The sequence below is a fragment of the Balaenoptera borealis genome (assembly GCF_965194805.1).
Source record: "Balaenoptera borealis genome assembly, chromosome: 13".
Classification (NCBI taxonomy): Eukaryota; Metazoa; Chordata; class Mammalia; order Artiodactyla; family Balaenopteridae; genus Balaenoptera; species Balaenoptera borealis.
The window spans coordinates 20,446,123-20,471,287 of record NC_138870.1 but is presented as its reverse complement, the minus strand read 5'-3'; the positions used below and the strand labels follow the sequence as shown (position 1 = coordinate 20,471,287).

The window sequence follows — 25,165 nt, the reverse complement described above, 5'->3', positions numbered from 1 at the left end:
ACCATTTTCAACATCTCTGTCTTGTAATTTCTGGGGTGACAGAAGGTTTTAGTGGTGGTTAAAACGGAGGCTATAAGTTCCTATTTGATTCTTCTGTAAAACTTTGGAAGCTGCTCAGTAAAGCACATGACCTTTTGTTGATATAAGAGAGCAGATTTTTTTTTTTAAAGAAAATTTAACATCACAGGAATCTATTAGTACATTACTCTTGAAATGTCAAAAAAAAAAAAGAAATGGGGATGATCCCTTTCTAAGTTTTTAGTGGCCACTTTTTGCACTGTCTTAAGCTGAATTTTGATTTATTCTGTTTTCCCTTTTGCTATGATGGGAATAAGTTTATTTGTAATCAGGTATTTCCTATTAGAGAAATATGTGTAATATCCTTCCATTGGATGTTTTTGCAAGTAAAGCAGGGCTCTGAAAGAATTTTAGCCCTCTTCGTGTTCCTATAAGTACACACTGCAGTTTTTAAATTTGAGTTCTTATCCTAGCATAAGTTCATTTTTTGGAACTATAAATAGAATTTTGTTTGCCATTAAAAAGAATTCAAACTTTGTATTCTGTATGGTGAATTAGAAAAAAAAGCTAAAAAAAGCCAGGATGCATGATACCCAGGCTTTTTTTTTTCATTTTCATGAAAGCTACCTTCTGTATAAACATTTGTTGTATCTGACTATGCAATGCAAGCTAGGTGCTAGACCAGCTGGTTAAAAATATGCTAAGTCAAGCTGTTCATCGCTCAAAAGACTGAATTTGATATGAAAAGACGAAAAAAGAAAGGACAAAGATTAAAACATTCTAGAAGTGAAGCAATGGAAGAGAAGAGGGGTATTCAGAATAAAATAATGCTTGAATGTGGTCAGCTATTAGAGAAACCAATATCAGATCAGGGGAGAAAGTAAAATAGCCAGCGTATATACTTTAACACTGTCTTCTTTCTTTCATTTCCTCCTCCTCTTTTTTTTTTTAAAAAAAACTTAAGGTGCATCTTCACCACATAATTCCAGTGAATGGTTGAGCTTTCTTAACAGTTTTGAATTATTTTTTTCAAAGTTCTATATATTAACTCTTTAAAATAGTTAGCTTTTTTTTTCCTTTTTTTTTTTGGTAAACATAGCCTGTTTCATATGTAGGTATTGAAGTTATTTATACTGGAACATACTACTGCTTAATACCATAGTGAGTTTTCTAGTATGTGCAGAGCGACACTTAAATGATAGTATTCTTCAACTCTATACTTATCGAAAATAAAACTCTGAGTCTGATTTGTAAGCCTGTTAAATGACTGTTCATATAAAAAGGTAGTTACATATTAACAGGCTGTAGCCTATTCCTTTATATAGGCAAGCTTTCCTGCTGTGAACTTTATTTGTATTTTTTCAATTATCTCTTTTTAAACTAAACTTTTCCCTTTCCTATTCTGATGCTCAAATCTCTTAACATTTTGTTTTTCCTCCTGGTGAGAATTTCAGTTTTTTGTCACCCAGAGGCATGCTCTTCTAACTGCCTAATTAAATAAGCAAGTGATAATCAATAGAGTTGTCAGTAGAGACAGCATCTCTGGAAATATTAGTAGCTAAAATAATTTTGAAAAATGTCCTACAATATAAAATTTCCTAATAATTTCCCCTGTGGTTGTAATTGGTAATACATACAAAAATCTCAGTAAATCATTACTATTTGTTTACACGGAATGTGTATGGTTGAGTGTATCTGTAGTCACTCACATAGAGTATATATCATGCAGACTCAATATTGAATATTTATATTCTCCAAAGGAGGTATATATACTATAATTACACTCTCATACATAGTCAGCTTTTTTTTGCCTTTTCAACTATCTGCAACTTTCATTGAATATGTAGGTCATTTCTATCGAGTGTTAAGTTTTTATTCTGTTTGCTCACCTGATATAGATGAGTTGTTCACTCAAACTTAGTCAGAAATCTGAAAAGAAGACTTCTAAGTTTCTATATGAAATAGAGAACATTGCTCTGGAGAACATTAATAAGTTGCTTGGGGCTTATGTATTTTGGAAGTTGTATGTGATTTTTTTTCTAGTTTCATCAGTAGTTTTGTCTATCTTCTATTATCCTTTCCAACCTGTAGACTATTTGAAACTTTAAGGAATATTCAAAACTTAAATGTCTGGATCAAAATTGGGATATAGATTTGTTATGTCTGTATTATCAGCCCTAGAAATGAACATGATCAATACTGTCAGACTAATAAACAGTTGTTAAATAATTCAGAAGTAGTAACAATTTCATTGTCTGCTAAAACATATTCAGGAGGTAAAGCAAATTGAACAATGATTCTAAAAAGTAAAGAAGTTGAAATATTTTATTTTTACTGTCAAGCATCCCTAACATAACTGATTATGATAAATGAAAAACACAATTCTCAGGTGGGAGGTGAATAGGCAAAGTATGCTCTAAGGAATTATTTGTAAGCAAAATCTTTTAGCTCATACTATTTAGAGGAAACATAACTGGCAACATGGTCTAAATGTTAGTAATAGTGTCTAGAACGAACGCTTGAACTCTCCGAAAAAATTTTAAATGAAGACAGTGAATTTATATATTTACCTGAAAATAAATAATAAAAATTGTAACTAAGGGTTTTTCCTTTCAGAATACCATTTATCTTTTCATATTCTTAGAATGAAAATATTTAAAATATTTGTCTTAAATATCAATATCAGTTTGTTTCTGATGAATGAAAAAAGCATTTTTTGTTACTATCAATAATATTGTATTCTATTTTTCCTTATGTTTATATTTATCCTATTTGACTGTAATGTAATTGTTTTATGACCAAGCTACTTGTTACACTTTCTGATTGTTTTATGTTAAGAGACTTAATTAAAAAGCAAGTATAAGATGATTGCTTAAGAAGACAGTCTATAAATGTCTAGAAAGAAAAAAAAAGTTGGGCTTGAAGGTAGTGGGATGAAGCAAACTAAGCTTATAATAGCACCTATTTGATGGCTTCTCTCAAAACGGGTACAGACAACACACTGCCAGTTTTCTACATGTTGAAGGGAAGACTACAAGAGTAAAACCTTCTGCAACAAAAACTTACTATTTACTTTATATTCCCATCTAATTTATTTATGGCCATATAGACTAGAGAAATAATTTTTCACATTAAGAAACTTCTAAGTGTTTTTCTGAAGAAAGAAATATACATCAGGTACTGTGAAAAATTAATTTTTAAAATTACCATGAAAAATCACTGTTAATGGGCTGCAAGAATATTTCTGACATTAGCAGTACTTTAATTACCTAGAGTTTGGCCATAGTAATAATATATTTATCACCTGGACAGATTCATTCAGCTTGATTAAAAACTTTTTTTTAAACCATTGTGCTCATGAGTGATAAATACATTCAAGTTAGCAGGTAACCCCTAGGTGTGAATCAAAGGAAAGTTGTCTGCTCACATTGTCACCTATTGGCACCTGTAAACCTGTAAGTTTGATATTATGTTTTCAGGATGTTCTGATATCTGCCTTTGTTCATTTTATTTATTTATTTATTTTCTATTACCTTGTAGAGGAAAAGGTACGTACAACTGATTATAGATTTTAATTACCATCCCAATAATTTGCAAGCTAACTGAGCTAAGATATTAGTTTGGAAGGCAGCTTGCATGAAGTAGTGGACAAACCATACTTCTATCACAGTCACACTGGAGGACTGTCCTGAAGACTTAGCAGGCGATGCGATCTGACTGATTACCAAGAACAATTAAGGGTTAAATGTCAGGTAGTTCAGTGTTTAGCAGGTTGATAGATATAGAAATGTGTTGATGTTATGATTACTTCACACGTTGATATGTTCTTAATGGTCTCAAGTACAATCAGCATACAATAATGTATTTATCTGTGCTTAGGGAGCTTTTAACTAAAGTCTGTATATGCACCATACCTGAGAGGCAAATAATAAGGCCTGTTCTAATACTTGAGCACATTACCCCTCCATAGAGCTGGAAGCTATTTCAAAGGTATTACATTCATAATGCATTTAAAAAGCCAAATTACATTCATGGTTAAAGTCTGATTTTTATTGTCTGTTCTCTCCACAATCAATTCTCCAGCCACCTAATGAGTATGTGTATAATGCAGATGTGTATTATGTATGTTGAATACCTCCCTTTCTATAGACGAGCTAAATAAATATAACTGATAGATTTTGGTTTTCTTCCATAGTTTGTTACTCATTTATAATTTCAATGAGTTTTAACAGCATGGGAAATAAAATAATCTGGACGTTTCTCTTGTTCTAACTTATATATAGTTTAATATGTCAGGTTTCTGACTCAGATGATGGCAACTCAGATAGAAATATGTGCAAAGATTTAACCAAAACATGAAATATCTTCCTTTTAAAGGAAACACTTTGTTGAACAAGAAATGGACTGAAACATAGCAAATTCTTTCTTGCTTCATTCATTCTGTCCTTTTTTTCTTGTCACTGATTGAGAGCATTGTCATTTACATTAAATATAAAATTTGTATGTTATATAGATGAACATGATCGAGTGATATTGCTGGAGAAGAAAAAATTTAAAGACATACTATTTTGCTTCAGCGAACAGCGTTTATTTGGACATTCCTTAAGAGAATGCCTCATATTTCTCCACTTTAATCAGGAACTAATAATGGTTCAGGAGGTGACCTTTTCATCCTTTCTGACTTCTGTGTTTTCTCCTGCAGTTTGGAAACTGCACTCCCTTCTCTTTAGCATTATCTATTCTTCTCTTCACTTACTAGTTGAGAGTTCATACATCTCTGGAGATACTGTGGCGTGTGGTTCTGCTTGTCCAATAGGGGGGTGTTGCATTTCTCCACATTCAGTATCCTTTTCCCTCGGAGCCTGAGTGTAAAACCTCAGCAGTACTCCCTGCCTTTGCCAGCCTGAGGAGTCAGAGACTCAAAGTTGTTCCCAGCTCTTGCGCCTTCATTGTAGAGCTGCATTCTGCTCAGTGGGCTGCCGAGAAGGACCAGACCGAAACAAGATTTAGAAGAATTCTGGTGAGAACTGTTTATAGGGATATGGTATTTTAAAAGAATGTAGTAAACAAACAGAATTGTGGCATAAACAAAGATAATTAGCATAAACAATGTCGTTTTAGGACAGGTGGTTTTAAAAAACAAACAACAAAAAACCCAAATATGAACCCAACTTGAATGCTGCCAGTTTGGAACCACTGAACCTTAATCTGTACTTCATGAGAATTACCCAGGTTTGTTGATAAACTTATTAACATGCTTTTTCTGTTTCTTTTGTATCATTTTCCGGTCATTATGCCCTTTTGTCACCCAGCTTGAAAGTAATCTATTACAAGGTAGTTTAAGGACTTTTTACCCATAAAACATGACAGAAGGAAAATTAAAAACAAAAGCTTGTGGTTGTTCATAGACATTTGAAGTCAGTATCGAAGCTTAAATCAATTCAAAACTGAACTCAGCTCATTGTATTTTAAATCTCTCTTGTTATCTAAGTGACATTTCAGTCACTTGGCTGTTTAGTATTAATACATTTACTTTTGTCTTGCCTCAGAATTCAGAGATTTCTTGCTATGGCTGAATCATCACTTGTGTTATATGTGTATTTCCGAGGGTTGCTTATGTCTGCTTCCTATTTTCTCTGTAACTTAGTGAAGGTGGTACAGCAGTGTATAAATGTAGCTGGTGATCATGCAATAAGAGGATGCTGACTATTGTGAACCACGTTCTCTAAACCTACTGTGCTGTCGTGATGAATTTTCGTCTGGAGACATTTAGGTTTATTACTAAATGACATTTTTTCTTAATGCCTTCTACTGAAATATTTTGACTTAGATGAAATGTGGAGTATGGTGAACAGAAAGCTGTTTATTTTTCTTGCATCCAGGACCAAAGTTCTTTATGGAAATTTAAAAGATTTTTTTCTATTTGTCTTCTCATGGAGAATGGGGACCAGGAATTCAAAGTAGGTAGTTCTAGTATTCTGTAGCCCTTCTCTTAGCTGAAATGAAAGCATTTGTGAATGAGTTTTGGTTTCTTGGAGTTATAAAGATGTGTGTAAACTAGTAAACCATGTCTCATTCATGTGCTATGGAGATTTCTCGTACTTCAGGGACAAAAATAATTTGGCTACTAACGAATTAGGGCTACCTGCCAGTGCCAACACATACTGTAGGTAAGAGGAACACTATAAAGAAAAGCTGCTGGCAGCAAATCCCTTGAAACTTTCATATGTAACAGTGTTTCTATTTCTGCTCTTCACATCTTTGAAAGAATGTGTTTTTTAGAAGAGAAAATGTTAAAAAAACAGAAGATATGATGTTTCTTAAAAATGTATTAGTAGCTTCATTTTTAATATTTCTCATTGTAGAGATGCATAGGATTTTATTATGTTCTGTGCACATGTACCTCCCCTCTCCATCCCAGTCATTTCTGTGACATTGAAACCTAAGAATCAGATGCATTGAGAGTAGGTGTAATATGAAAAAATGGAATTTGCCGTATAGGGCCAAAAAAAAGGCACCCTTAAAACCTTATAAGATTTTTATATTGGCGCTTTAAGAGAGTTAGATCAGTTGGGACACAGCAGCAATTTCATAAAGGATGTGTCCTCTCCTTTAGGGCTTCAGGAACATTATTGAGAAAAGAAAGGAAAGAGTTAACCTGCTTTGCTTGTTGATAAATTTTTTAATCTAGTAGTAAAATAGGACACAGGCCCAAATCCTGTTTTCTTGGTATATTTTTAATCAAAATTTATTTTAAATGTGGTAAATTATTTACTTTAGTACTGATTTTGGTTTTGTTTTCTGTTTTTATGTGAATTAGGATGATGGTACCAAGGGGGTAGGTTGTTAGAGAGTTGGTTGTGAAACTTTCAAATATGATCTGTTGATTTGTCATTTTAAACAATTTTTATCTAATAAAAGAGCATCCTAATGAAAAAGAAACACAGTGAAAATGAAAAATATGTCTTCACATAAGGGAATACAAAATGAAAAAGTAAGGTTTTATTTATGCTATTAATTTTTCATCCACAGTTAATATAGGTTGCTTGATGAAGATCTAAAACATTTTTATTCTAATTCTGGAGTCAAGGTATTACTTGTTTGCTTACAATTCTTCCTTTGGGTTATTTACCCTGAGCCAGAGTTTGTTGGGCAATAATTTACAAAGTCCAAAGACTTTTTAAAAACTCGTTTCTCGATGTCCTTTTGTTTCAACCCCCATTTAAAAAATTTGCTGTCGAGTTTCGTAATATGTTTGAGAAGCGTTTGCAGGAAGATGTCATAAAATTAATGCCAGTATTTCTTCTTTCTTATCAGCACTACAAGGGATCTGTGTTGAAGATTTGTTAGGATAATGTGTAGTGAAAGGAGTGAACTGGTAATCAAACTTCAATTTCTGATTCATTCACTAATTCACTAACTTTGACCTTGAATGAGTGATAACTGAATATACAATATCAGATTCAGATTGTCATCTCCCCCATAGTATTATCAGGATGTGAAGAAAACTTTTATGTAATATGCGAAGTCCCATTAATCAAACAGAACACCTTGGAATGGAAAAACAATGATAACAACGAATGCTATTTCTGAGACAAGAACTTCTATTTCTCTCCAGTCCTAAGCATAATTAGAATTTGGGAAACAGAGGAAAATGTATTGTTTTTAGAGCCCTAAGGACTGTGGGATGTAAATGTGGTAGTGTAATCGTTTCTAAGAATTTTAGCATTACTGGAAGAATAAAACGGATCTAATTTGACCTATAAACAGTTTAGGAATATTTAATGCTTTAAAAGCATTCTTCTAGAGAAACAAAAGCATCCAGAAGCTCCTGATAATCAATTTAAGGAGCAAAGTAAAGGAGCAGACTATATAGACTTTCAAAAGTAAATGAAAAGATAATTGGGTGTCACTAAGAGTTATGTGAAGAATTTATTTTGGGGAATGTAATAGTTATACACATATACACATACAAAAGTTCGGAATTTAGGAGAAACTTTTTCGCCTATAGGGTAATGAAATTTTGAATAAGTTGATTTTGAATAAATCATACCAAATCCTGATGAAGCTGCAGTGTTGGGGAGAAAATCTTGAAAGGAAGAAATATTTCGTAGAAATACAAACAAAGCCCATTCCCACTTTCTCATTTGCAGCACAGAATCTTATGACATGAGCTATAGGGACATATAATAATATTCAGCTTTAAAAATCTGAAGGTGGTATTGTAGTTCATATTTAATGGAAAATTTGCATTCAAGAAGGCTAAATCAATATACGCTTGAGTAACATTTGGGGATATTTGAGATTTTGGGTTGAGATTAGAAATTTAAGTGTTAGAATATTAAGGCATCCATATAAAATGGCAGTGTTTTGGTGGATTTTTAGTATTTCTCCTAAAGCATAGAATAATTTCCTCTTTTTTGGTAAAAATTTACATTTGTCAATATCTTCATTTATTTGTTTTTGGAAGTATAACCTAATAGAAAGTGTTACTAGCTGGGTGTAGGATCTTAAGATCCAGTTCTTCCCTGCATACTGAGAAGAGATTTGGGGTCTTAGTGTATGCATCTGTAAAATTCAAAGGTGGGCTAGATAATCTCTAAAATCTCTCAAGTCTAAAATTTCATCACTTTGAAATACATTTGAAAGATTCCTACCTCCTCACTCTAGTGGTCAGGATTCTTGCATTTATGCATCTATTTGGAGACAGAATATATTATACAACCAGCCTTTAACATGTGGAATCACTTCTCAGTTTCCCTCTCAGTGGAGTGGTGTTGGGCAGGAACATGTAACCATAGTATATTTTAGGAGTTTTAAATCTAAGTACTATGTATAATTCTTACTCAGGATTAAGTGCTCAAATTGCTATGAACTATTTTGAATTTAAGTGTTTTGAAAGATAAGATTCACATTCTATGTGTTTGAAACTCTCAGGTGCATCAGATCCCTATCCTCAACTATTACAAATATTGTGAAAAATACATTATATATGGATTGCTAAACAAGGCACTGTGGGGGAATATGAAAAGCAAGAGAGTGGCATTTTAGGTCAAAGAGCTGAAAGTCTATTTATAAAGATAAGATAGAATTAAAAAAAAAAAACTAGACAGTAGAGCATTAGGACAACAGGGGGGCTCTGGACATTGTATGTCTTTATATGAATAAAGAAAACATTGGCCCGGAAAGTGGCAAGATCAACTAAGATTACAAACAGGTAGTCCAAAGAAAAATTTTAAGTGGTTCTCAACATAAATTAGGTAACTATTAGCATTAGCATCAGGCCAGCCAATCTAATATGCACTAATAGTTGGCAATCTCAAGAAAAATGTTAAACCCTATGAAGCAAGAAGTAGAGGAACAACCAATGAAAGATGCATTAAAAAGCTATATAATCTGAGAGGGCAGGCTTCACATACTGCTAATATCTTACGTTCGGCAGATTGCGTGCTTTATTTAAAACCAGTGTTTGATAAAAGGTGTAGTTATACCATCAGTAACATAATCTTTGACTGCATATCCAGTGACCTTCCGTATTATCTGTACTTTGAAAATATGACTGTGGTATCAGGAAGTTCCTGTACACATTAGCTGTAAGTTTTAAGTATAGATTCGTATATTTGAGATAACATAGGAATGGACTAGATGTTAAAATTAATTCTTTGCTTAATAATTATGATGTTGAATTTTTTATTCTATTATTTTTCTATGGTATTTTTCAAAATTTATTGCAGATTTATTTTTTGTAAGTACACACAAATTGAGTTAGATGATAATATATTTCTCTTCTGAGCATAATCCTTGTTTTACATTTTATAACAATAAATATGAAACATTGCTAAAGAGAAGTATTTATCAAACTGTGCTACACAGAATACTATTTTTTAAATTAAAAAAAAATTTATTAATTTTTTTTATTTGGGTAAAATTGCTTTACAATGTTGTGTTACTTTCTGCTGTACAACGAAGTGAATTAGCTCTATGTATACGTATATCCCCTCCCTCTTGAACCTCCCTCCATCTTTTTAATTTAGGAATAAGGAATGGGTGTTATTCTCTTATCCTCATGGTACAGGTATAAAGATTGTTTAAAAAAAAAAAGTAGAAGAGAGCCTTATTGAACCAGAACTACATTTAGAGGGAGGAAAATGTGCAAATTTCCTACTGTTAAACAAGAAAGAAAATCTGGAAGTCGTCCCAGTTGGGCAACTTACTGCTAATATATTTTATAATCCAGAATTTAGTGATATACAAAGTTGGCATATGTTCCTACAGTTTCTAAATCAAGAATTAAAACTTTGTGATGTACAAGTCATTTAAATTTGGGGGGTTTCAGTCATGCGTCTATAAAATGGGCTTTAAAATGAGTATCAAATTATTTATCCTCTGATGCTAATGAGGCATCTTAAACTTATTAAAATTTATAAAAATATTTGGATATCTCTGAAGGCAAGCCACTGAATTCAAACTTTGAAAACTAGGTTTAATTTTTGACGAATATAAAATGGTCAGAACTTCAATGAAAATTACATATTTTTGTGGGATATTTGAAAATTATTTTGGCATATAAAAAAACCCGTAAGAAGCTTATTGACTTACTTTTTAAAAATTTGTAGTTAATACAACTATAATTGTTTTAAATGCACTTATGATTATTGATCCCAGGTAACTTGTACCTAAATAGCAGCAATATAGCTATAGTTTCCTCTGACTGCTTACTGCTAATTATGAAATATCCTAAAAGCACATTTCTTCCCATTTTATATGTAGGAAATCTGATACACCAAAAGTTGTTTTTGCATGAATTCATATATAAAGTATTTAAGTAACAAATTTGCTGCTTTAACATATTCCTATGCTTTAACCTATGCAAATTAAAATTCATTTATTTGTGTATAATCATAAAAATGAATCATTGTATAGAACAAATTATTGGGCAACAAAAAAGTGATTTTCTGTTAAAAAAAGGTCACACACTGTTGATTTTTAAAGTAATATTTGTACAAATATTTTGAAAATTAGAAAATATTAAATAACGAAGAAACTTATCTATGCAAATCATAGATTTTCATAGTAAATGTAACATGACTCATTTTGTATTAGCTACCTATTCCTTTAGACAGGAGGTGAAGCTTGGGGAAATTTATAGATTTCTTTTTATGGGCAGCTGTATAACAAGCAAACAAAAACACCCCAGAAACAGAACCCTTATTTTTGATATAAAATTGTTTTCCACTGATAGTATCTGTTGGAAGCCAGAAGCCATCCAAAGTGCTGATACCAATTTAAGAAGATGATCTTTTGCCTTAATTATACATCTGGGAAATATTAGCTGAACATTTTGTGGAGAACAGTGAATACCTTATTTGCCAGTTGTCTAAAATGCTGCTAATGATCGACATAGTGCCAGTGTTTTGATGGCTCAAACCTAGGCTGAATATGAATACAAAGAACACAGTTGGGGGAAAAAAGCGCACATTTTATACGAAACAGATTTCAACCATCTGCTTGGCACTTAAGTTTGCGACTATAGGCGATATATGAAAGAGACCACTGTCCACGTTATGAATGGTATCACTTTTATTGGTACCTTAGAAAAACCATAGGATTTTGAAAGCGTATATAACCAATGATTTTCCTCAGCTAAATAATGAAAGCAAGGGCCTCAGCCAAAATTTTGTTCTCTCCATAATCTCTTCTATGTCAGTCGTCTTTTCCTAGCAAAATGGGTTTCGCTAAAGTAGGTCTTAGGATATTAAAATATACCAGGCAGCACTATGCAAGTGGCCCTTCCGAGGAGCGCCCCAGATGGTTATGAGATAAAATACTGTTTGCTTTAGGAATAGGTTATATTCCTGAGTCTGTTGCCTGAGTACTGTGGCGCGTGTCAAATCAGCATGGAAGTTAATGGTCCAGAAGCACTTCTGATTTTAATGCTTTCCCATTTGTTCTGAATTTATAGTATTAAATCAGACCTGTACTGTTTCATCACTGGTTCAGTAAGGGAAAATCATGCTATAGACAGTAAACTATAAGCGAAATCTGATTATTTGACCCATTTCATTTACTTTAAAGGTATGGGAGAAATTCTCAATAAAAGAATATTGGCAAATATTATACACTAGAAGTCTGTAAATTTATAGAGTAGGTGGCAAGAGCTAGTATAGTCTGGTACTTAGGACACTGTAAGCAAAAAATGAATTTTGGACTAAGTAATTTGACGTAGTTTCCTTATCTGAAGTATATTTTGTATTTTAAATATTAGGAAAATTGAGCTATTAGAACGCGTTAGCTTATTGATTTGTCCACACTGTATGAATTACCATAGATATATTGAGACCTTTTTAGCTTTTGAGGAAGAAGTACATGATTTAGTGAAAAGTATAAAGAAATGTTCTCAGAATCCCCATGTATCTGTGCTTTCCAATATGGTAGCCACTAGCCACATGCCACTATTGAGCACTTGATATGAGGCTGATCTGAATTGAGATTTGCTGTAAGTACAAGATACACACTGGATTTTTGAAGACTTAGTTTGAAAGAAAGGATGTAAAATACCTTACTGAGATTTCTTAAATATTGATTATGTGTTGAAATGATAATATTTGGATATATTGGCTTAAATAAAATATGATTAAAGTTACTTTCACCTGTTTCTTTTTACTTTTTTAGTGTGGCAACTTGAAAATTTCAAATTACATATGTGGCTCATATTTGTGGCTCACATTATATTTCTATTGGATGGCGCTCTTTTATCCTTTTCTGTGAAGGGAGGGAAATTAAAACTTCTGTGTCTAGATTCTAGTAGTTCACAGCTCAGTAGGGTAGCAATGTGTCACAAAGACTTAAGTTTTTATTAACTGTCTTCCTTCTTAGCTTTCTTCTACAAGAAGGTGAAATTTTATCACTTTTAGAAAAGCCCTCGTAGTGACACTGACTTGCACAGATGCTTGTATCATTTACCCAATGAATATTGTCAGTTTCTCCCAACTTCTGTGGAGTTACGGTGGAAAAGAAGATGTTTGCTTAGGGATTGTTTAGATTATTTTAGAGATTATATGTTTGAAAGGTACAATTGTATTTATTTTTATGAAGTGCAGTATATCTGTAGTTTCTTCACTGGGTTTAAAGAAGTTTGTGGTTGAGTAGAAAACCTTCTCCTTTTGCATCCCAGCTGATACTACTCGCAGTTTCTAAACCTGACCCACAACATGTGATCCAAGCTCTTTCTCTATAGGTATAAAGATAGCAGTTACATTCAGTGTGTATCTATTATGCGCCAGACAGCCTCACAGAAATCTTATCTCCATTTTATGAATGAAGAAGATGAAACAGAGAGAGTTGCCTAATTTCTCACAGATAATAAGTGGCAGAACTGGGGTACCAACCCAAACAATCCAGCTCCAAAGACCTCACTCTTAACCACCAAATTGTACTAGTGATCTCGATAATAAAGTGCTTTCATAACTTTATAATTATTATTTATTTTAGTGTCAGAAATGTCTTCATTCATTCAACAAATGTACTTCATATACCTACTATACCAGGAATCATTTTAGTTGCTGAATAACTCATAAAATTATAGACACTATAAATAAATAACATACAATGATTGTGATATAAACTCCTAATTTCTCCTCTCTGAATGAATTCATTCATTCGTGGCACAAAGTGATGTGTGCTAGGTGGTGGATATCCAGACATCTGGGCAATTGAATAAAGGGTTTCTTGGTAAAGTCAACCTGGAACTGTTTTTGATAGATACTAATTTTCAGTGCACATTATAGATGGAATTCCTTACTGTGAGAAGTGTAACTATATAAAATTTCTCATATATCTCTTTCTCAGGTCCTTTACTGTGCGCTATATATTGAAATAATTTCTTTATGGGACAGTCAGTGCCTTCACTCAGAAAGTTTATCTGATTAGTTTTTGCTGTCTTAATTGGACAGGAAGCTTCTTTACCGTAATTTTTAAGTATGTCAGTGTTCACATCTTATATGGTGATTTTATACGGAAAAGTTTGTGATGAATTGGGAAATAATGATATAATTAATGTGATATTAATCCTTTGATCTAACTTATAGCCATGACATACTGATTTTATTGGGTAGCAGGCAGGAGTGTTGGTGATTTTGAGTAGAAAACTCAATCAGGTATGTGACAGGTAAAAAAACCTGCAGATTCCTGGGAAAAACAAGGCATTTGGGAATAGAGATGAACCTTGTGGTTTTACTACAGAGATTTTTCAGTTTTACCGTTAAACTTATATATGTTAATATAGATTTGAGTTGTTCCATGGATCTCTGTTTTAAGTCTTGGATCTTTTAAGTGTTTTTTCCATATGTAGATATGGCTGCGGTTTCTGGTTCTTTCTTTGATTTCTTGTTACCTTACTAGCTGTAGTTACTGGTGGGCCTTGGAATTAGACTGCTAAAATTTATTCTACAACTTCACCACTTATTAGCTATGTGAGTTTTGCAAATTACATAAACTCCTCATGCCTTAATTTCTGTACCTGTGAAATGGGGATTATAATAATTCCCGCCATTTAGGCCATTTAGCTGCTTAAATAAGAAAACATATGTAATTTAGTATGCTCAAGAAGTGGACATTATTTCTTCAAACAAGTTTTAATCATGTAGAAGGAATTCCAAAAATATTTCACATAATATGGCAAATGACATTGGACTGCATACTAATACGTAAATATTAAGTACTTAGTAAATAATGTTGAAGCCAGTGGTTTGTACACAATTTATTAGAACTTCAAGTACATCCTAAAAGGATTGAGATATAAAAAATAAAATATTCATGTCATAGAATCACTTATATTTTACATATTATACAAATATATTAAATATATTTTATATCGAATGTATTATAATATATACATATTTTATGCAGTTATATATTATGCATATACTATGCACACCATATATATGGTTATGGAAGTGTGTGTATAGATGTATAGACAGATAAAATAAGGGAAGAGAATTATTTCTAAAACCTTGGCGAAGAATAATTCTGTTACCTGACAGTTACAATGAGGTTCATGTTTATCATGTTCTGATAAAAAAAAACCTTACCATTTTATCAGTAATCGCAATTGTATTATGGGGCCCTGATGTCTAAGCGAGTGATTTATTTTATGACTCCTTAAATTGTCTTCAGTAGAAGTGCTGCAGAAGATTCATAAGGCATTCTTCACATTGCCATTTTTAGTAGAGACTAGATAAGAGAAAGAATGTTCAATGATAACTAACTTAGTGAAGGAAGGCATTTCTATAAGTAGCTAAACTAATGTTTGCCAGGTATGTAGATTTCCTGGTGAAAGGATACTGGCAGAGATCTAAGAAAAGGCTAACATGTCCCTTAAACTATCTCCTTTAAATAACAGTTGTTACATTCAGGCTGTTGCTAAGAGATGAGGAACAATCACTTCTTGACTGAGTTGTATTCTTGCCTAGATTGAGGGCACTCCCACCTCTGTCCTTAAATTGACTCTAGATTTAGGACTACTTAGAGACAAAGCAGAAGTTTCCTCAGGAGACACTTTTGGATCTGCTCAAGGAGCTGAAGAGCATTGCATTGAGACGGTAGAGTTTGGTATAGTACAACCTTAGGGGCTATCTTCATTTGAAGCATGTTAAGGCTGTCTGTTATTTATTGTCCACTCTGATGACTGTTTTGTTTGCATATTTTGAACAATCCAGCACCTCATCGGGCCCTCTGGGTTGATTACACTTTAAAAATCATCCCAAATTAACTGAATGGGAAATTAACAGGTAATTCTATATGCTTTCAGATGATTTAGTAGTACATCTATATTTAGAGTGATGTAGACACAGGAACATTTCCATCTTGATTTATTCATTTAAAAATATTTGGTGAATACTTACTATGTGAATAATTTGGCAACATGAAAGTACACATCAATGTGAATAAAGGAATTGGAGGGAGTGGCAAAAGGGGGAAAGAGTGCAGGATAAAAAAGATACCTACAATTTATCACTTTATCGATACAAGAGTATCAGTTAAAAGCACTGCTTTTTTTCCATTTGAAAACTAAAGCATTGCCCAAACTGATGGTTTTGGTTTAGGCATACCTGTTTTAGAACTGCTCTTTATGACAACATTTAGGCACTTACAGATCATGATGGCAAATCTAACTCATAAGCCTGGAAGATTTTTGACGTTACTTTGTTACAACTGAAAATATCCTGATCATCTAAAAAAATGCCACAATTATTCAGAGATATAAAATTCTTCTTAATGTTTGCTTTTATTTCAAAAAATACCAAGTCTACAAAAACGTTGAATGTGTAGCACAATGAACATTCATATACCTTTCACCTAATTATTAACTCCTGGCCCCTTTTCTTTTCTTTCTTTCTTTTTTTATTTTGAAAAGAAAATAAGTTGCAGGCTAATAGTGTTAAGAACTAGGACATTCTCCTACATAACCGCAATAACATCAGCACATCCAAGAGAGTAACATTAATATAGTAATATTATTTGATATAGTCCATCCACATTTTCTAATTGTCCCAATAATGCTGTTTTAAGCCCTTTTTTTTCCTCTTTAAATCCAGCATCAAGTCAAGCATCAGTTACTGCATTTACTTGTCATATCTCTCTAGGTGTCCTTTATTTTTTTAAATTTTTATTTATTTATTTTTAACATCTTTATTGGAGTATAATTGCATTACAATGGTGTGTTAGTTTCTGCTTTATTATAAAGTGAATCAGCTATACATATACATATGTCCCCAGATCTCTTCCCTCTGGCGTCTCCCTCCCTCCCACCCTCCCTATCCCACCCCTCTAGGTGGTCACAAAGCATCTAGGTGTCCTTTAATTGTAAATAATATCCTGCCATTTTTTTGTCTTGACATTATTTTAATCTCATATAGTTATCTCGCAGTCTGAATTTGTCTGGTTGTGTCCCTGATTAGATTCAGATTAGATACAGGTTTTAAAGACAGGTATTATACCATTGTCCTTTTTTTAAAATCAGTTAAGATTATAATTAGATCTGTCAGAAGTGGCTGCCTTCAAGTTCAAATTTTGTGTACCAAATTCACGGGGACATTTATTTTTCCTTGGCTTAGATTTTAAGAGATATAATCTGTCATCAGAAAACTATCCAAACCACGGTGATTTGTCTTATAGAGAGCTTGGTACTTGTTGATACTAGTTGAGAAAATAGGACTTCTTTAATCCAAGAAACCATCACGGTTTATCTACAAAGTCTACTCTGAAGATGGCCACAATACTAAATTTTTTTCAGGTAATAATCTAAAAATATTGATTACAAAGTCTGTGTAATAGCACTATAAAAGTATGTTTCGTTAGATTGGAATTCATACTTATAACTACAGTGTTCTCTCTTTATGAAAAAAATGCTAGAAGTCAACTATCTCAGTAAAACCAAATTCAACTCTTTTCCTTATTCTTCATTCACCATTCCCACATCTTGAAAATCAGAAATACTCTTTTTAAAGTTTCTAAAATATTTTTTAAATTTTGGAAAGAACTTAGAGGCAAGTATGAGCTTTTCTTTTCTGTTTTAACTCTACTACTTAATAAATATGTTAAGATTATGAAATAGAGATCTTTTTGTTAGCAGTATTTTCCAATTCTCCAACTGCTTTCTGACATAAAGCAGTTATTCAAACAGAGGATTTAAAAATTTGAAAATTGCCCATATTTAGAAGTAGAGTAACAGGCACAGGCTCTAGAGTCAGATGCCTGTGTTCAGATCCTGGCTGTTTATTTCACTATGTGATATGTGGCTGGTTACTTAACCTCTCCAAATTTCATTTTCCTCTTATGTAAAAAAATTTTTTATGTCTATTAAGTAATTGAATATAAAGTGCTTAGATTGGACCTAGGATAGTAAGCACTGAATACATATTAACTGTTATTATTGATGGTGAATTGTCAATACTTGATTTCTGAATGGCACTTGAGAGAACAGATTTTTAAAGCAACAGTAAAATGTGCATTCCTTCATGAAATATTTACTGAATACTTTGTATATACTAGACAGTTCTAGCTTCTGGAGATTTAATAATGAACTAGACACATATGGCTCTTGTCCTCATCAAGCCTATAGTCTGATAGGGAGACAGACATTAAGCAAGCAGTTGCAATAAATAGAAGCAAATATTGTGAGTGGAGAAGTAAGTATGTGGTGTTATGAAGACTAATCCTGGTCTGTGTGGTAGAGCCTTTTTGAGGAAGGGTGAGACTTAAAGTTGCAGAATGGTAGAATTTTCCAGACCTGTGCAGTCATATAGGTCATTAGTGTGGCTCTAGAGTAAGATAGCCTAGTTTACAAGTTTGGTTCAGTCCTCTGCAAAATAGATTCCCTTGGGTGAGTTGTTTAGCCTGTCTGTGCCTGCCTCAGTTTCTTCATTTGTAAAGTGGAGATAGAAATAGTACCTACCTCATACGGGTGAAGATTAAAAGAGATGATTCATGGACAACTCAGAACTGTCCTTTTGACATTGTAAATACCCAATAAATGTTGGCTTATATTAATTATCAGAGGATTCAGTTTGTATTATACAGAGTCCTGATAACACCAGTATAATCAACTGAAGGACCTAAAGTGCCTTAAGTTATTCCTTGTGAGTGACTGTGCCACTTGTGTGTTGATTTCCTTCAGCTTTCATTCTCCTTCCCCTGTAAATGGTTACAGAGCTGTCTTTTGTAGGTTTATAGTAGTCCGATCTTCAAAACATAAGTCAGAATATCAAGCTGAACATATTTATATTTGTCCGTGGTGTGTTAATAAAAAATGGCATTTTGTGAGAGCAAAAAATAACCTAGTCAAATTACTGCAGTCAGGTAAACTTTAAAAGGGTTTGAATGAATTAAAAATGAAGCATTCTACCAGTGTTCTTGGAAAGTTTATGAAACAAAGTCGGCTTTACCAATGTGAACAACTTAGCCATTTTCTCTGCACGTTGCACGTTGCCCTCCTCCCCACATGACTCAGTAACATAGTTACATTTATTGGTTGTTTACTTACTTTTAATGCCCTTCATTCCACTAAGGTTTGTGAGGGGTGAGAAAGGGAGTTCCAGAATGGATGGTTTGAATTGAAAAGAGACGTTGTGTGGTTGGAATGAGGATGAGTGGAGAAATTGTAGGGAAGTTTTGGTTTCGAACAAACTGTTGATTGTCACTTTTTATTAAATGGAAATGCTAAAGAATAATTTAATTTGATGAAACTGTTAAGTTGTTATTATCCTGCTAATTGATGGAATCTGATAAACTTCAATGCTTTTTTTTAACTGTAGAATTTCCAAATATGACATTTTCGGTTGCTTCAATACAAGTTGTCATATTATATTAGGGTTCAAAAAATAGTCTTTCTAAAAATTGTTTTCAAAGGTATTAGATATTCTCAGGTGAAAACATGTATGTTCATAAAAATTAAAAATTGTTATACAAGTATACGTATCATGACATGTGCTATTTAATTATATTCTCTGTTGTGACCTTACTATGACCAGTTGGATTTTGTGTTCTTGGAAAGGTTAGGGTTTTTTTTTCTTTCACACTGTTCTTTAATTTCACTTCTTCTGTATTGGATATTCGTTGTCAAATGCTCAGATAAAGGCCACACCCATGGCTTGTGAACTTTGACTCATACTTTGAAGACACCTTAATTATTTAATAGGCTACTCAGTATTATTCAGCTCACGATAAAGAATTTAAACTTTTGTTTTAAATTAAGGAGAGAACATTAAGGGTAGGAGATAAAGGAGCAACATTTATTACCTTTTTAACAGTTTCTCAACTGATACTTTTGCTTTTGATTTTTTTCCTTTTTCATTTATATCATGGTCTAATATATAACTTTGCTTGTAACATAATTTTATATGATTTTTGTAAGATTTTTGTATTAGTTTGTTGATTTTACAAATTTTAAGGTGAGAGTAATCCATATTTTGAGGAAAATGAGCCACTTTAAGAGCTGTACTCTGTAGGGTGATATCAAATTCTCTGTTGATTGTTTCACTTTGAATTTCTACAGTACATCTCTCTGAAATACATTTTTAATGTTAAGCTTTTCTATATTTATTTTATTTTTTAGAGGGCAGAGTTTTAAAAATATCAGAAAACCCAATCAATTTATTATAATTTATATTGGATATTATTTTAATAATTACATTTAGTTACATAAATTAGTAACACAACTAATGATTATGAATAGGCCATTTAACATAATAGTGGATGTTAGAAATTAAGACATTTATATGATAGACAGTTTTCTTTGGGGTTTCTGACTTTTAAGTGTCGAAATTTTTACTTGTTAGCTCTTGCTTGCTACTTTTATTAGGTATAAGAACTAGGACGCTTAAAGATCATTGTCAGAAGGACAGCTACATTTTTCTTCATTGAAATTCAGGCAAATGAAAAGGCTGTCTTACTGTATCCATAAGCAGCCAACATTAATTTCCTTATTTATAAATGTTTTGCATATGGAGTGAATATTGAAAAATCAAAAGAACAGCGTTTATTTTGCTTTATAATAAATTTATATTTTTCTATACTTTACCTATGTTGACTTAGAGATTAATAAAAATGCATAAAAATATTTTGTAAAGGTTTATAAATTCAGATGTCTAATAAGTATATTAAAGGGGAAAATTTTTATGCATCTTCCCAATGTCAGTTGGAGAGCTTTAATATTAAAAAGTTCTATTTCAGTTAAATGTGGCTTTTCGATTCCCATAAAATTCCTTGGCCACACACAAGTACTGAGCTCCATTAAGGACAGAAACGAAAATCCACATATCTGCTTCAAAAGATCCTTCTGCTAATAGATATTGAATCTCTGAGAGCTCAGTTTCCTTGGCTGCTAGGACTCACTGCAGGTTGGTCGTGTGTTTTTCCTGGTACCCGGCCCTACTCAGACTTCTTGGCTTTTACTCAGTATTTTCTTGGGCTGATCTGGCTTCTCTTCAGGTTTTTCATTTCCCCTGGGAGTCATACTACAGCCCAGTGTCCTTCCTCATTTGCCCAACGGATTTTTACTGGGGAGCTCAGCTCCATGACTGTTAGATGCCCTGGTTCCATCCTCTCCAGCTGTTCCTTGATGCTCTGGTTACTTTGGAGTGCATTCCACAGCCATCTAATGGACACTAAATCTTTGGGGTTCTGGAAAATGTAACACCCTTTTGGAGACAAATGAATTTCAAGGTGAGCTTCTTTGTGAAATCAAGTGAAATCAAACAGAAGCACTATTTTGCTGATTTGTCAAAGATGGATTTTTACATGATAGTTTTTTTTTCTTTGCAACAAAATATGGATGATATAACTTGTCATTAAACAGTGATGGAGAGTGATTTGTAGGTATTATATAGCCTGTGAGGTAAAACGGGAAAATTAAAATTACTATTTGTAGTGATTATCATCATTTTAATAAGGTGAAGTATTTTCCACTAATTATGGAAAGCGTACTGTCTCAGATCTTAAGTCTTTTAGCCCTACTGGTATACATGTGTGTATGTATGTATACATGCATATAAGGTAAGAAAGCGAGATCAAGAGTTAGCAGGAGAAGAGAGAGAGGTGGTGACTTGGAGACAAATACAGAAAGCAATGAAAAATGAGAGGGAGTGCCTTTAGTAAAATACCATGAATTCTTCACTGAAGTGATCTACTTTCAGTGAAAAGGATAACCCTACTTTCTCTCACACGTAGAAGTTATCAGTGAACCAAGAACCTCCCCAAAGAGGTTATGCAGCTTATTTTAGGTGAATTTGAATACTTGCTGTAATGGTTAGGGACAATGAAAAAGGACTTTGCTAATTTATAAGAATTTTTGATAAAGTTGATACATGTAATCCAGACTACTATCCTTTTGGAAAAAAACAAAGCAAGGAATGTCCAGTTTTAAAAATCAAGTTCTCAAATTAATTGGGATTATTCTAATTGTTATTTGTATAAGCTAGATCCTTTGTTTCTTCTTCACTTTTTTGTACTGTAGATAATAGAGAAGAATCATGGGATCCTTCATGGCATGCAACAAGAAGGTCTTTATCCTATTGACTAATTCACTAAGTCCTCTTTGAAATAGGCTTCTTGACATCTCCCTCTCTTCTGAACTTGGTGAATCTTCCAATCTACGTTTTTGAGAATTGTAAGCAGATCTCATGGGCAGCCTTACCCATCCTCTTTGACACTATTTTTTTTTTTTTTTAAATCACTCAAGCCTATCATCAAAATAACGCTTCTTTTGGTAGGCCAAAAATGGATGTGGTAATGCTTTGAAACAAAGAAACAAAGTGCTATAGAAAAAAAGCATAGGGACTTCCCTGGTGGTCCAGTGGCTAAGACTCCGTGCTCCCAATGCGGGGGGCCCAGGTTCGATCCCTGGTCAGGGAGCTGGATCCCGCATGCCTGCTGCAACTAAGACTTCACATGCCACAACTAAAGGATCCCACATGCCACAGTGAAGATCCTGCATGCCACAACTGAGACCCCTGTGCAGCCTAAATAAATAAATAAATATATATATATATATATATATTTTTTTTTTTTTTTTAAAGCATAGAACTTTTTAAAAAAATAAATAAATTTATTTATTTTTGGCTGCTTTTTGGTTCTTCGTTGCTGTGCGTGGCTTTCTCTACTTGTGGTGAGCGGGGGCTATTCTTCGTTATGGTGCGTGGGCTTCTCATTGTGGTGGCTTCTCTTGTTGCAGAGCATGGGCTCTAGGCACACGGGCTTCAGTAGCTGTGGCACGCAGGCTTAGTTGTTGTGGCTCGCGGGCTGTAGAGCGCAGGCTCAGTAGTTGTGGCACATGGGCTTAGTTGCTCTGTGGCATGTGGGATCTTCCCGACCAGGGCTCGAACCCATGTCCCCTGCATTGGCAGGCAGATTCTTAACCACTGTGCCACCAGGGAAGCCCTAGGATTTTGAATATACTAAACATAATCCATAAACTCAGTTGACCACACTGAGATATTGATCAAAAGTAGATTAGACCTATGAATTGAGAATATTTTATATCTTTGTAATATTTACTTTTCCCGTGTAGATGATTCCTTGCCTGAAAAACATAGATTATTTTTATTCTCTCCTTCCATTGTGTATATTACAGGTTCAGGTCCTACAGTAAAGAAAAAGAAAGAGAACTTGTTTATTGTACCTTTCTTCTAATTATTTGATGAGAGAAACTTTCTTCTTACAACACCTATTTACTTCTTGGAAGATATACCACTGAATGCAATACTGAAAATGCCTATTTACAAAGAATCTGTAAATGTGAGGGTGAGGAATACAACTCCCGATTCAACCAAATCCAGTACAATAAAAGTAGCATAGTAAATAAATGTGAATTAGCTATTAATTAAGATATCAAGTCATCCTAGTGTTATGGAAATATCACATTGATTATGGATATGGAATACTTTGGCAAGTTACTTATTCTTACTGAGTCTGTATCCTCATCCAGTACCTTGCAGGGCTGATATGCAGCAGCTATATACCAGTATGGCTATATTGGTTATTGCTAACAGTATCCATGCTACTTGGTTGGTGCCGTGCTATACTCCCTAGTGAGATATTTTAATTATCATCTTTAACCACAGGTTGTTGTGAGGATTAAATGAAATAAAATATTATACATAATATTGTCAGAGCAGCATACACAAGTATAACATTTGCCAGGTTGTTTCCAAAATGCATTTATTTATAAGAAAATTGGGATAAGCAAATAGTTTTTATATCACTTCTTAAAAAATGTTATTGGATTTAAAACAGATTTATTTTGGTAAGATGGTTTATGGCATTGAATATTCACCTTGAAACAATGTAATGTGGTTATAAACCTCTCAAAATTTAAAAACAGCACTGTAATTACTTTCCTAGGTACAAATTACTATTCACCATTTACATTTACTATTCATCTTCATAGTTAACTGGACCTTGAGTGGAGTTTTCAAAGGAAAATATTTATGGCACCTATCAGTAAATTGCCAATTATGAGATTGCATGTGAAGTTTTTCTTGTTATATAAGAGAGGAGTATTAGAGAAGATTATGTCAGGGACCAACTATGAACCACTCTACTATAATTTGAATATTAAGGAGATGCTAAAAATCACTCTAATGTAGCATTTTCTTTCCACTAATGTTAAATCTACTCAGTAAATTAATTCAGATATTACACATAGAATTATCAAAGCATTGTATGCATTCTTGGTGCGTGAGAGAGATTCCATTGAATTTTACCTTTAATAGAGAGCCGAAGTATTGTGCTGACGTGTGAGGTTATAATTGTGGTTTGTGGCTATATTATGAAAACAGTATATAGCTATGATAATTGTAAAAATTCAAATCCATGGTAACATATTTGTGATAATTTATTGGCATGATAAATGGAAAATAGACCATGGCTTGAGTTTTCTGTTAATTTATTTCATGAGACAAGAATTTTAAATTTTTATTTATTATTTTTTTTAATTTTTATTTTTAAAAATTTATCTGGCTGCACGGGGTCTTAGTTGCAGCAGGCGGGATCTAGTTCCCTGACCAGGGATCAAACCTGGACCCCATGCATTGGGAGCGCGGAGTGTTAGCCACTGGACCACCAGGGAAGTCCCAAGAATTAAAAAAATTTAAAATTAAAACTATATGAATTTAACTATATGAGTTTAGCCAAGCTTTTGTTAGGTTGAAAATGCTGACCATGTTGAAGTATCAATTGTTAGATGTCCTGAAGTCAATAGTAATAATTTAAATATCTTTAAAAAAATCTCCCTGATATTTTCCTTTTGTGAATTCCTTGATACATTTTTTTTCAAAATTTTGCCCTTATTTAACATTTAACAAATATTCATTTATCCTTTAAGATTGTATCAAGTGTTAGGATATTAATAACCTGTTGATTGTAGACCTTACAAATGTTGTAATATTTCTCCATTGCACCCGATTTAAACACGTATCGTTTTTACTCGTAATGGAGGAACGTCTGATAGAGAAGAAAGCATTACCTCAGTATTTTTGGTGTTTTCAATAAAATTTCACCTTAATTTGTCAAATTATATAAGATTTGTAAATTTAGATTCAAATGTTTTATTCTACATGTTGCCTTGTGTAATTTTTTTATGTTAAAATCT

At 33.0% G+C, this 25,165-nt stretch overlaps 1 protein-coding gene across 7 annotated transcripts in view; it reads left to right on the top strand.

Moving 5' to 3' along the window:
* Window positions 1-25,165, top strand: part of SOX5 (SRY-box transcription factor 5) — a 993,423-nt gene that overhangs the window by 600,712 nt on the left and 367,546 nt on the right. The gene's annotated exons all lie outside the window — the stretch shown is intronic.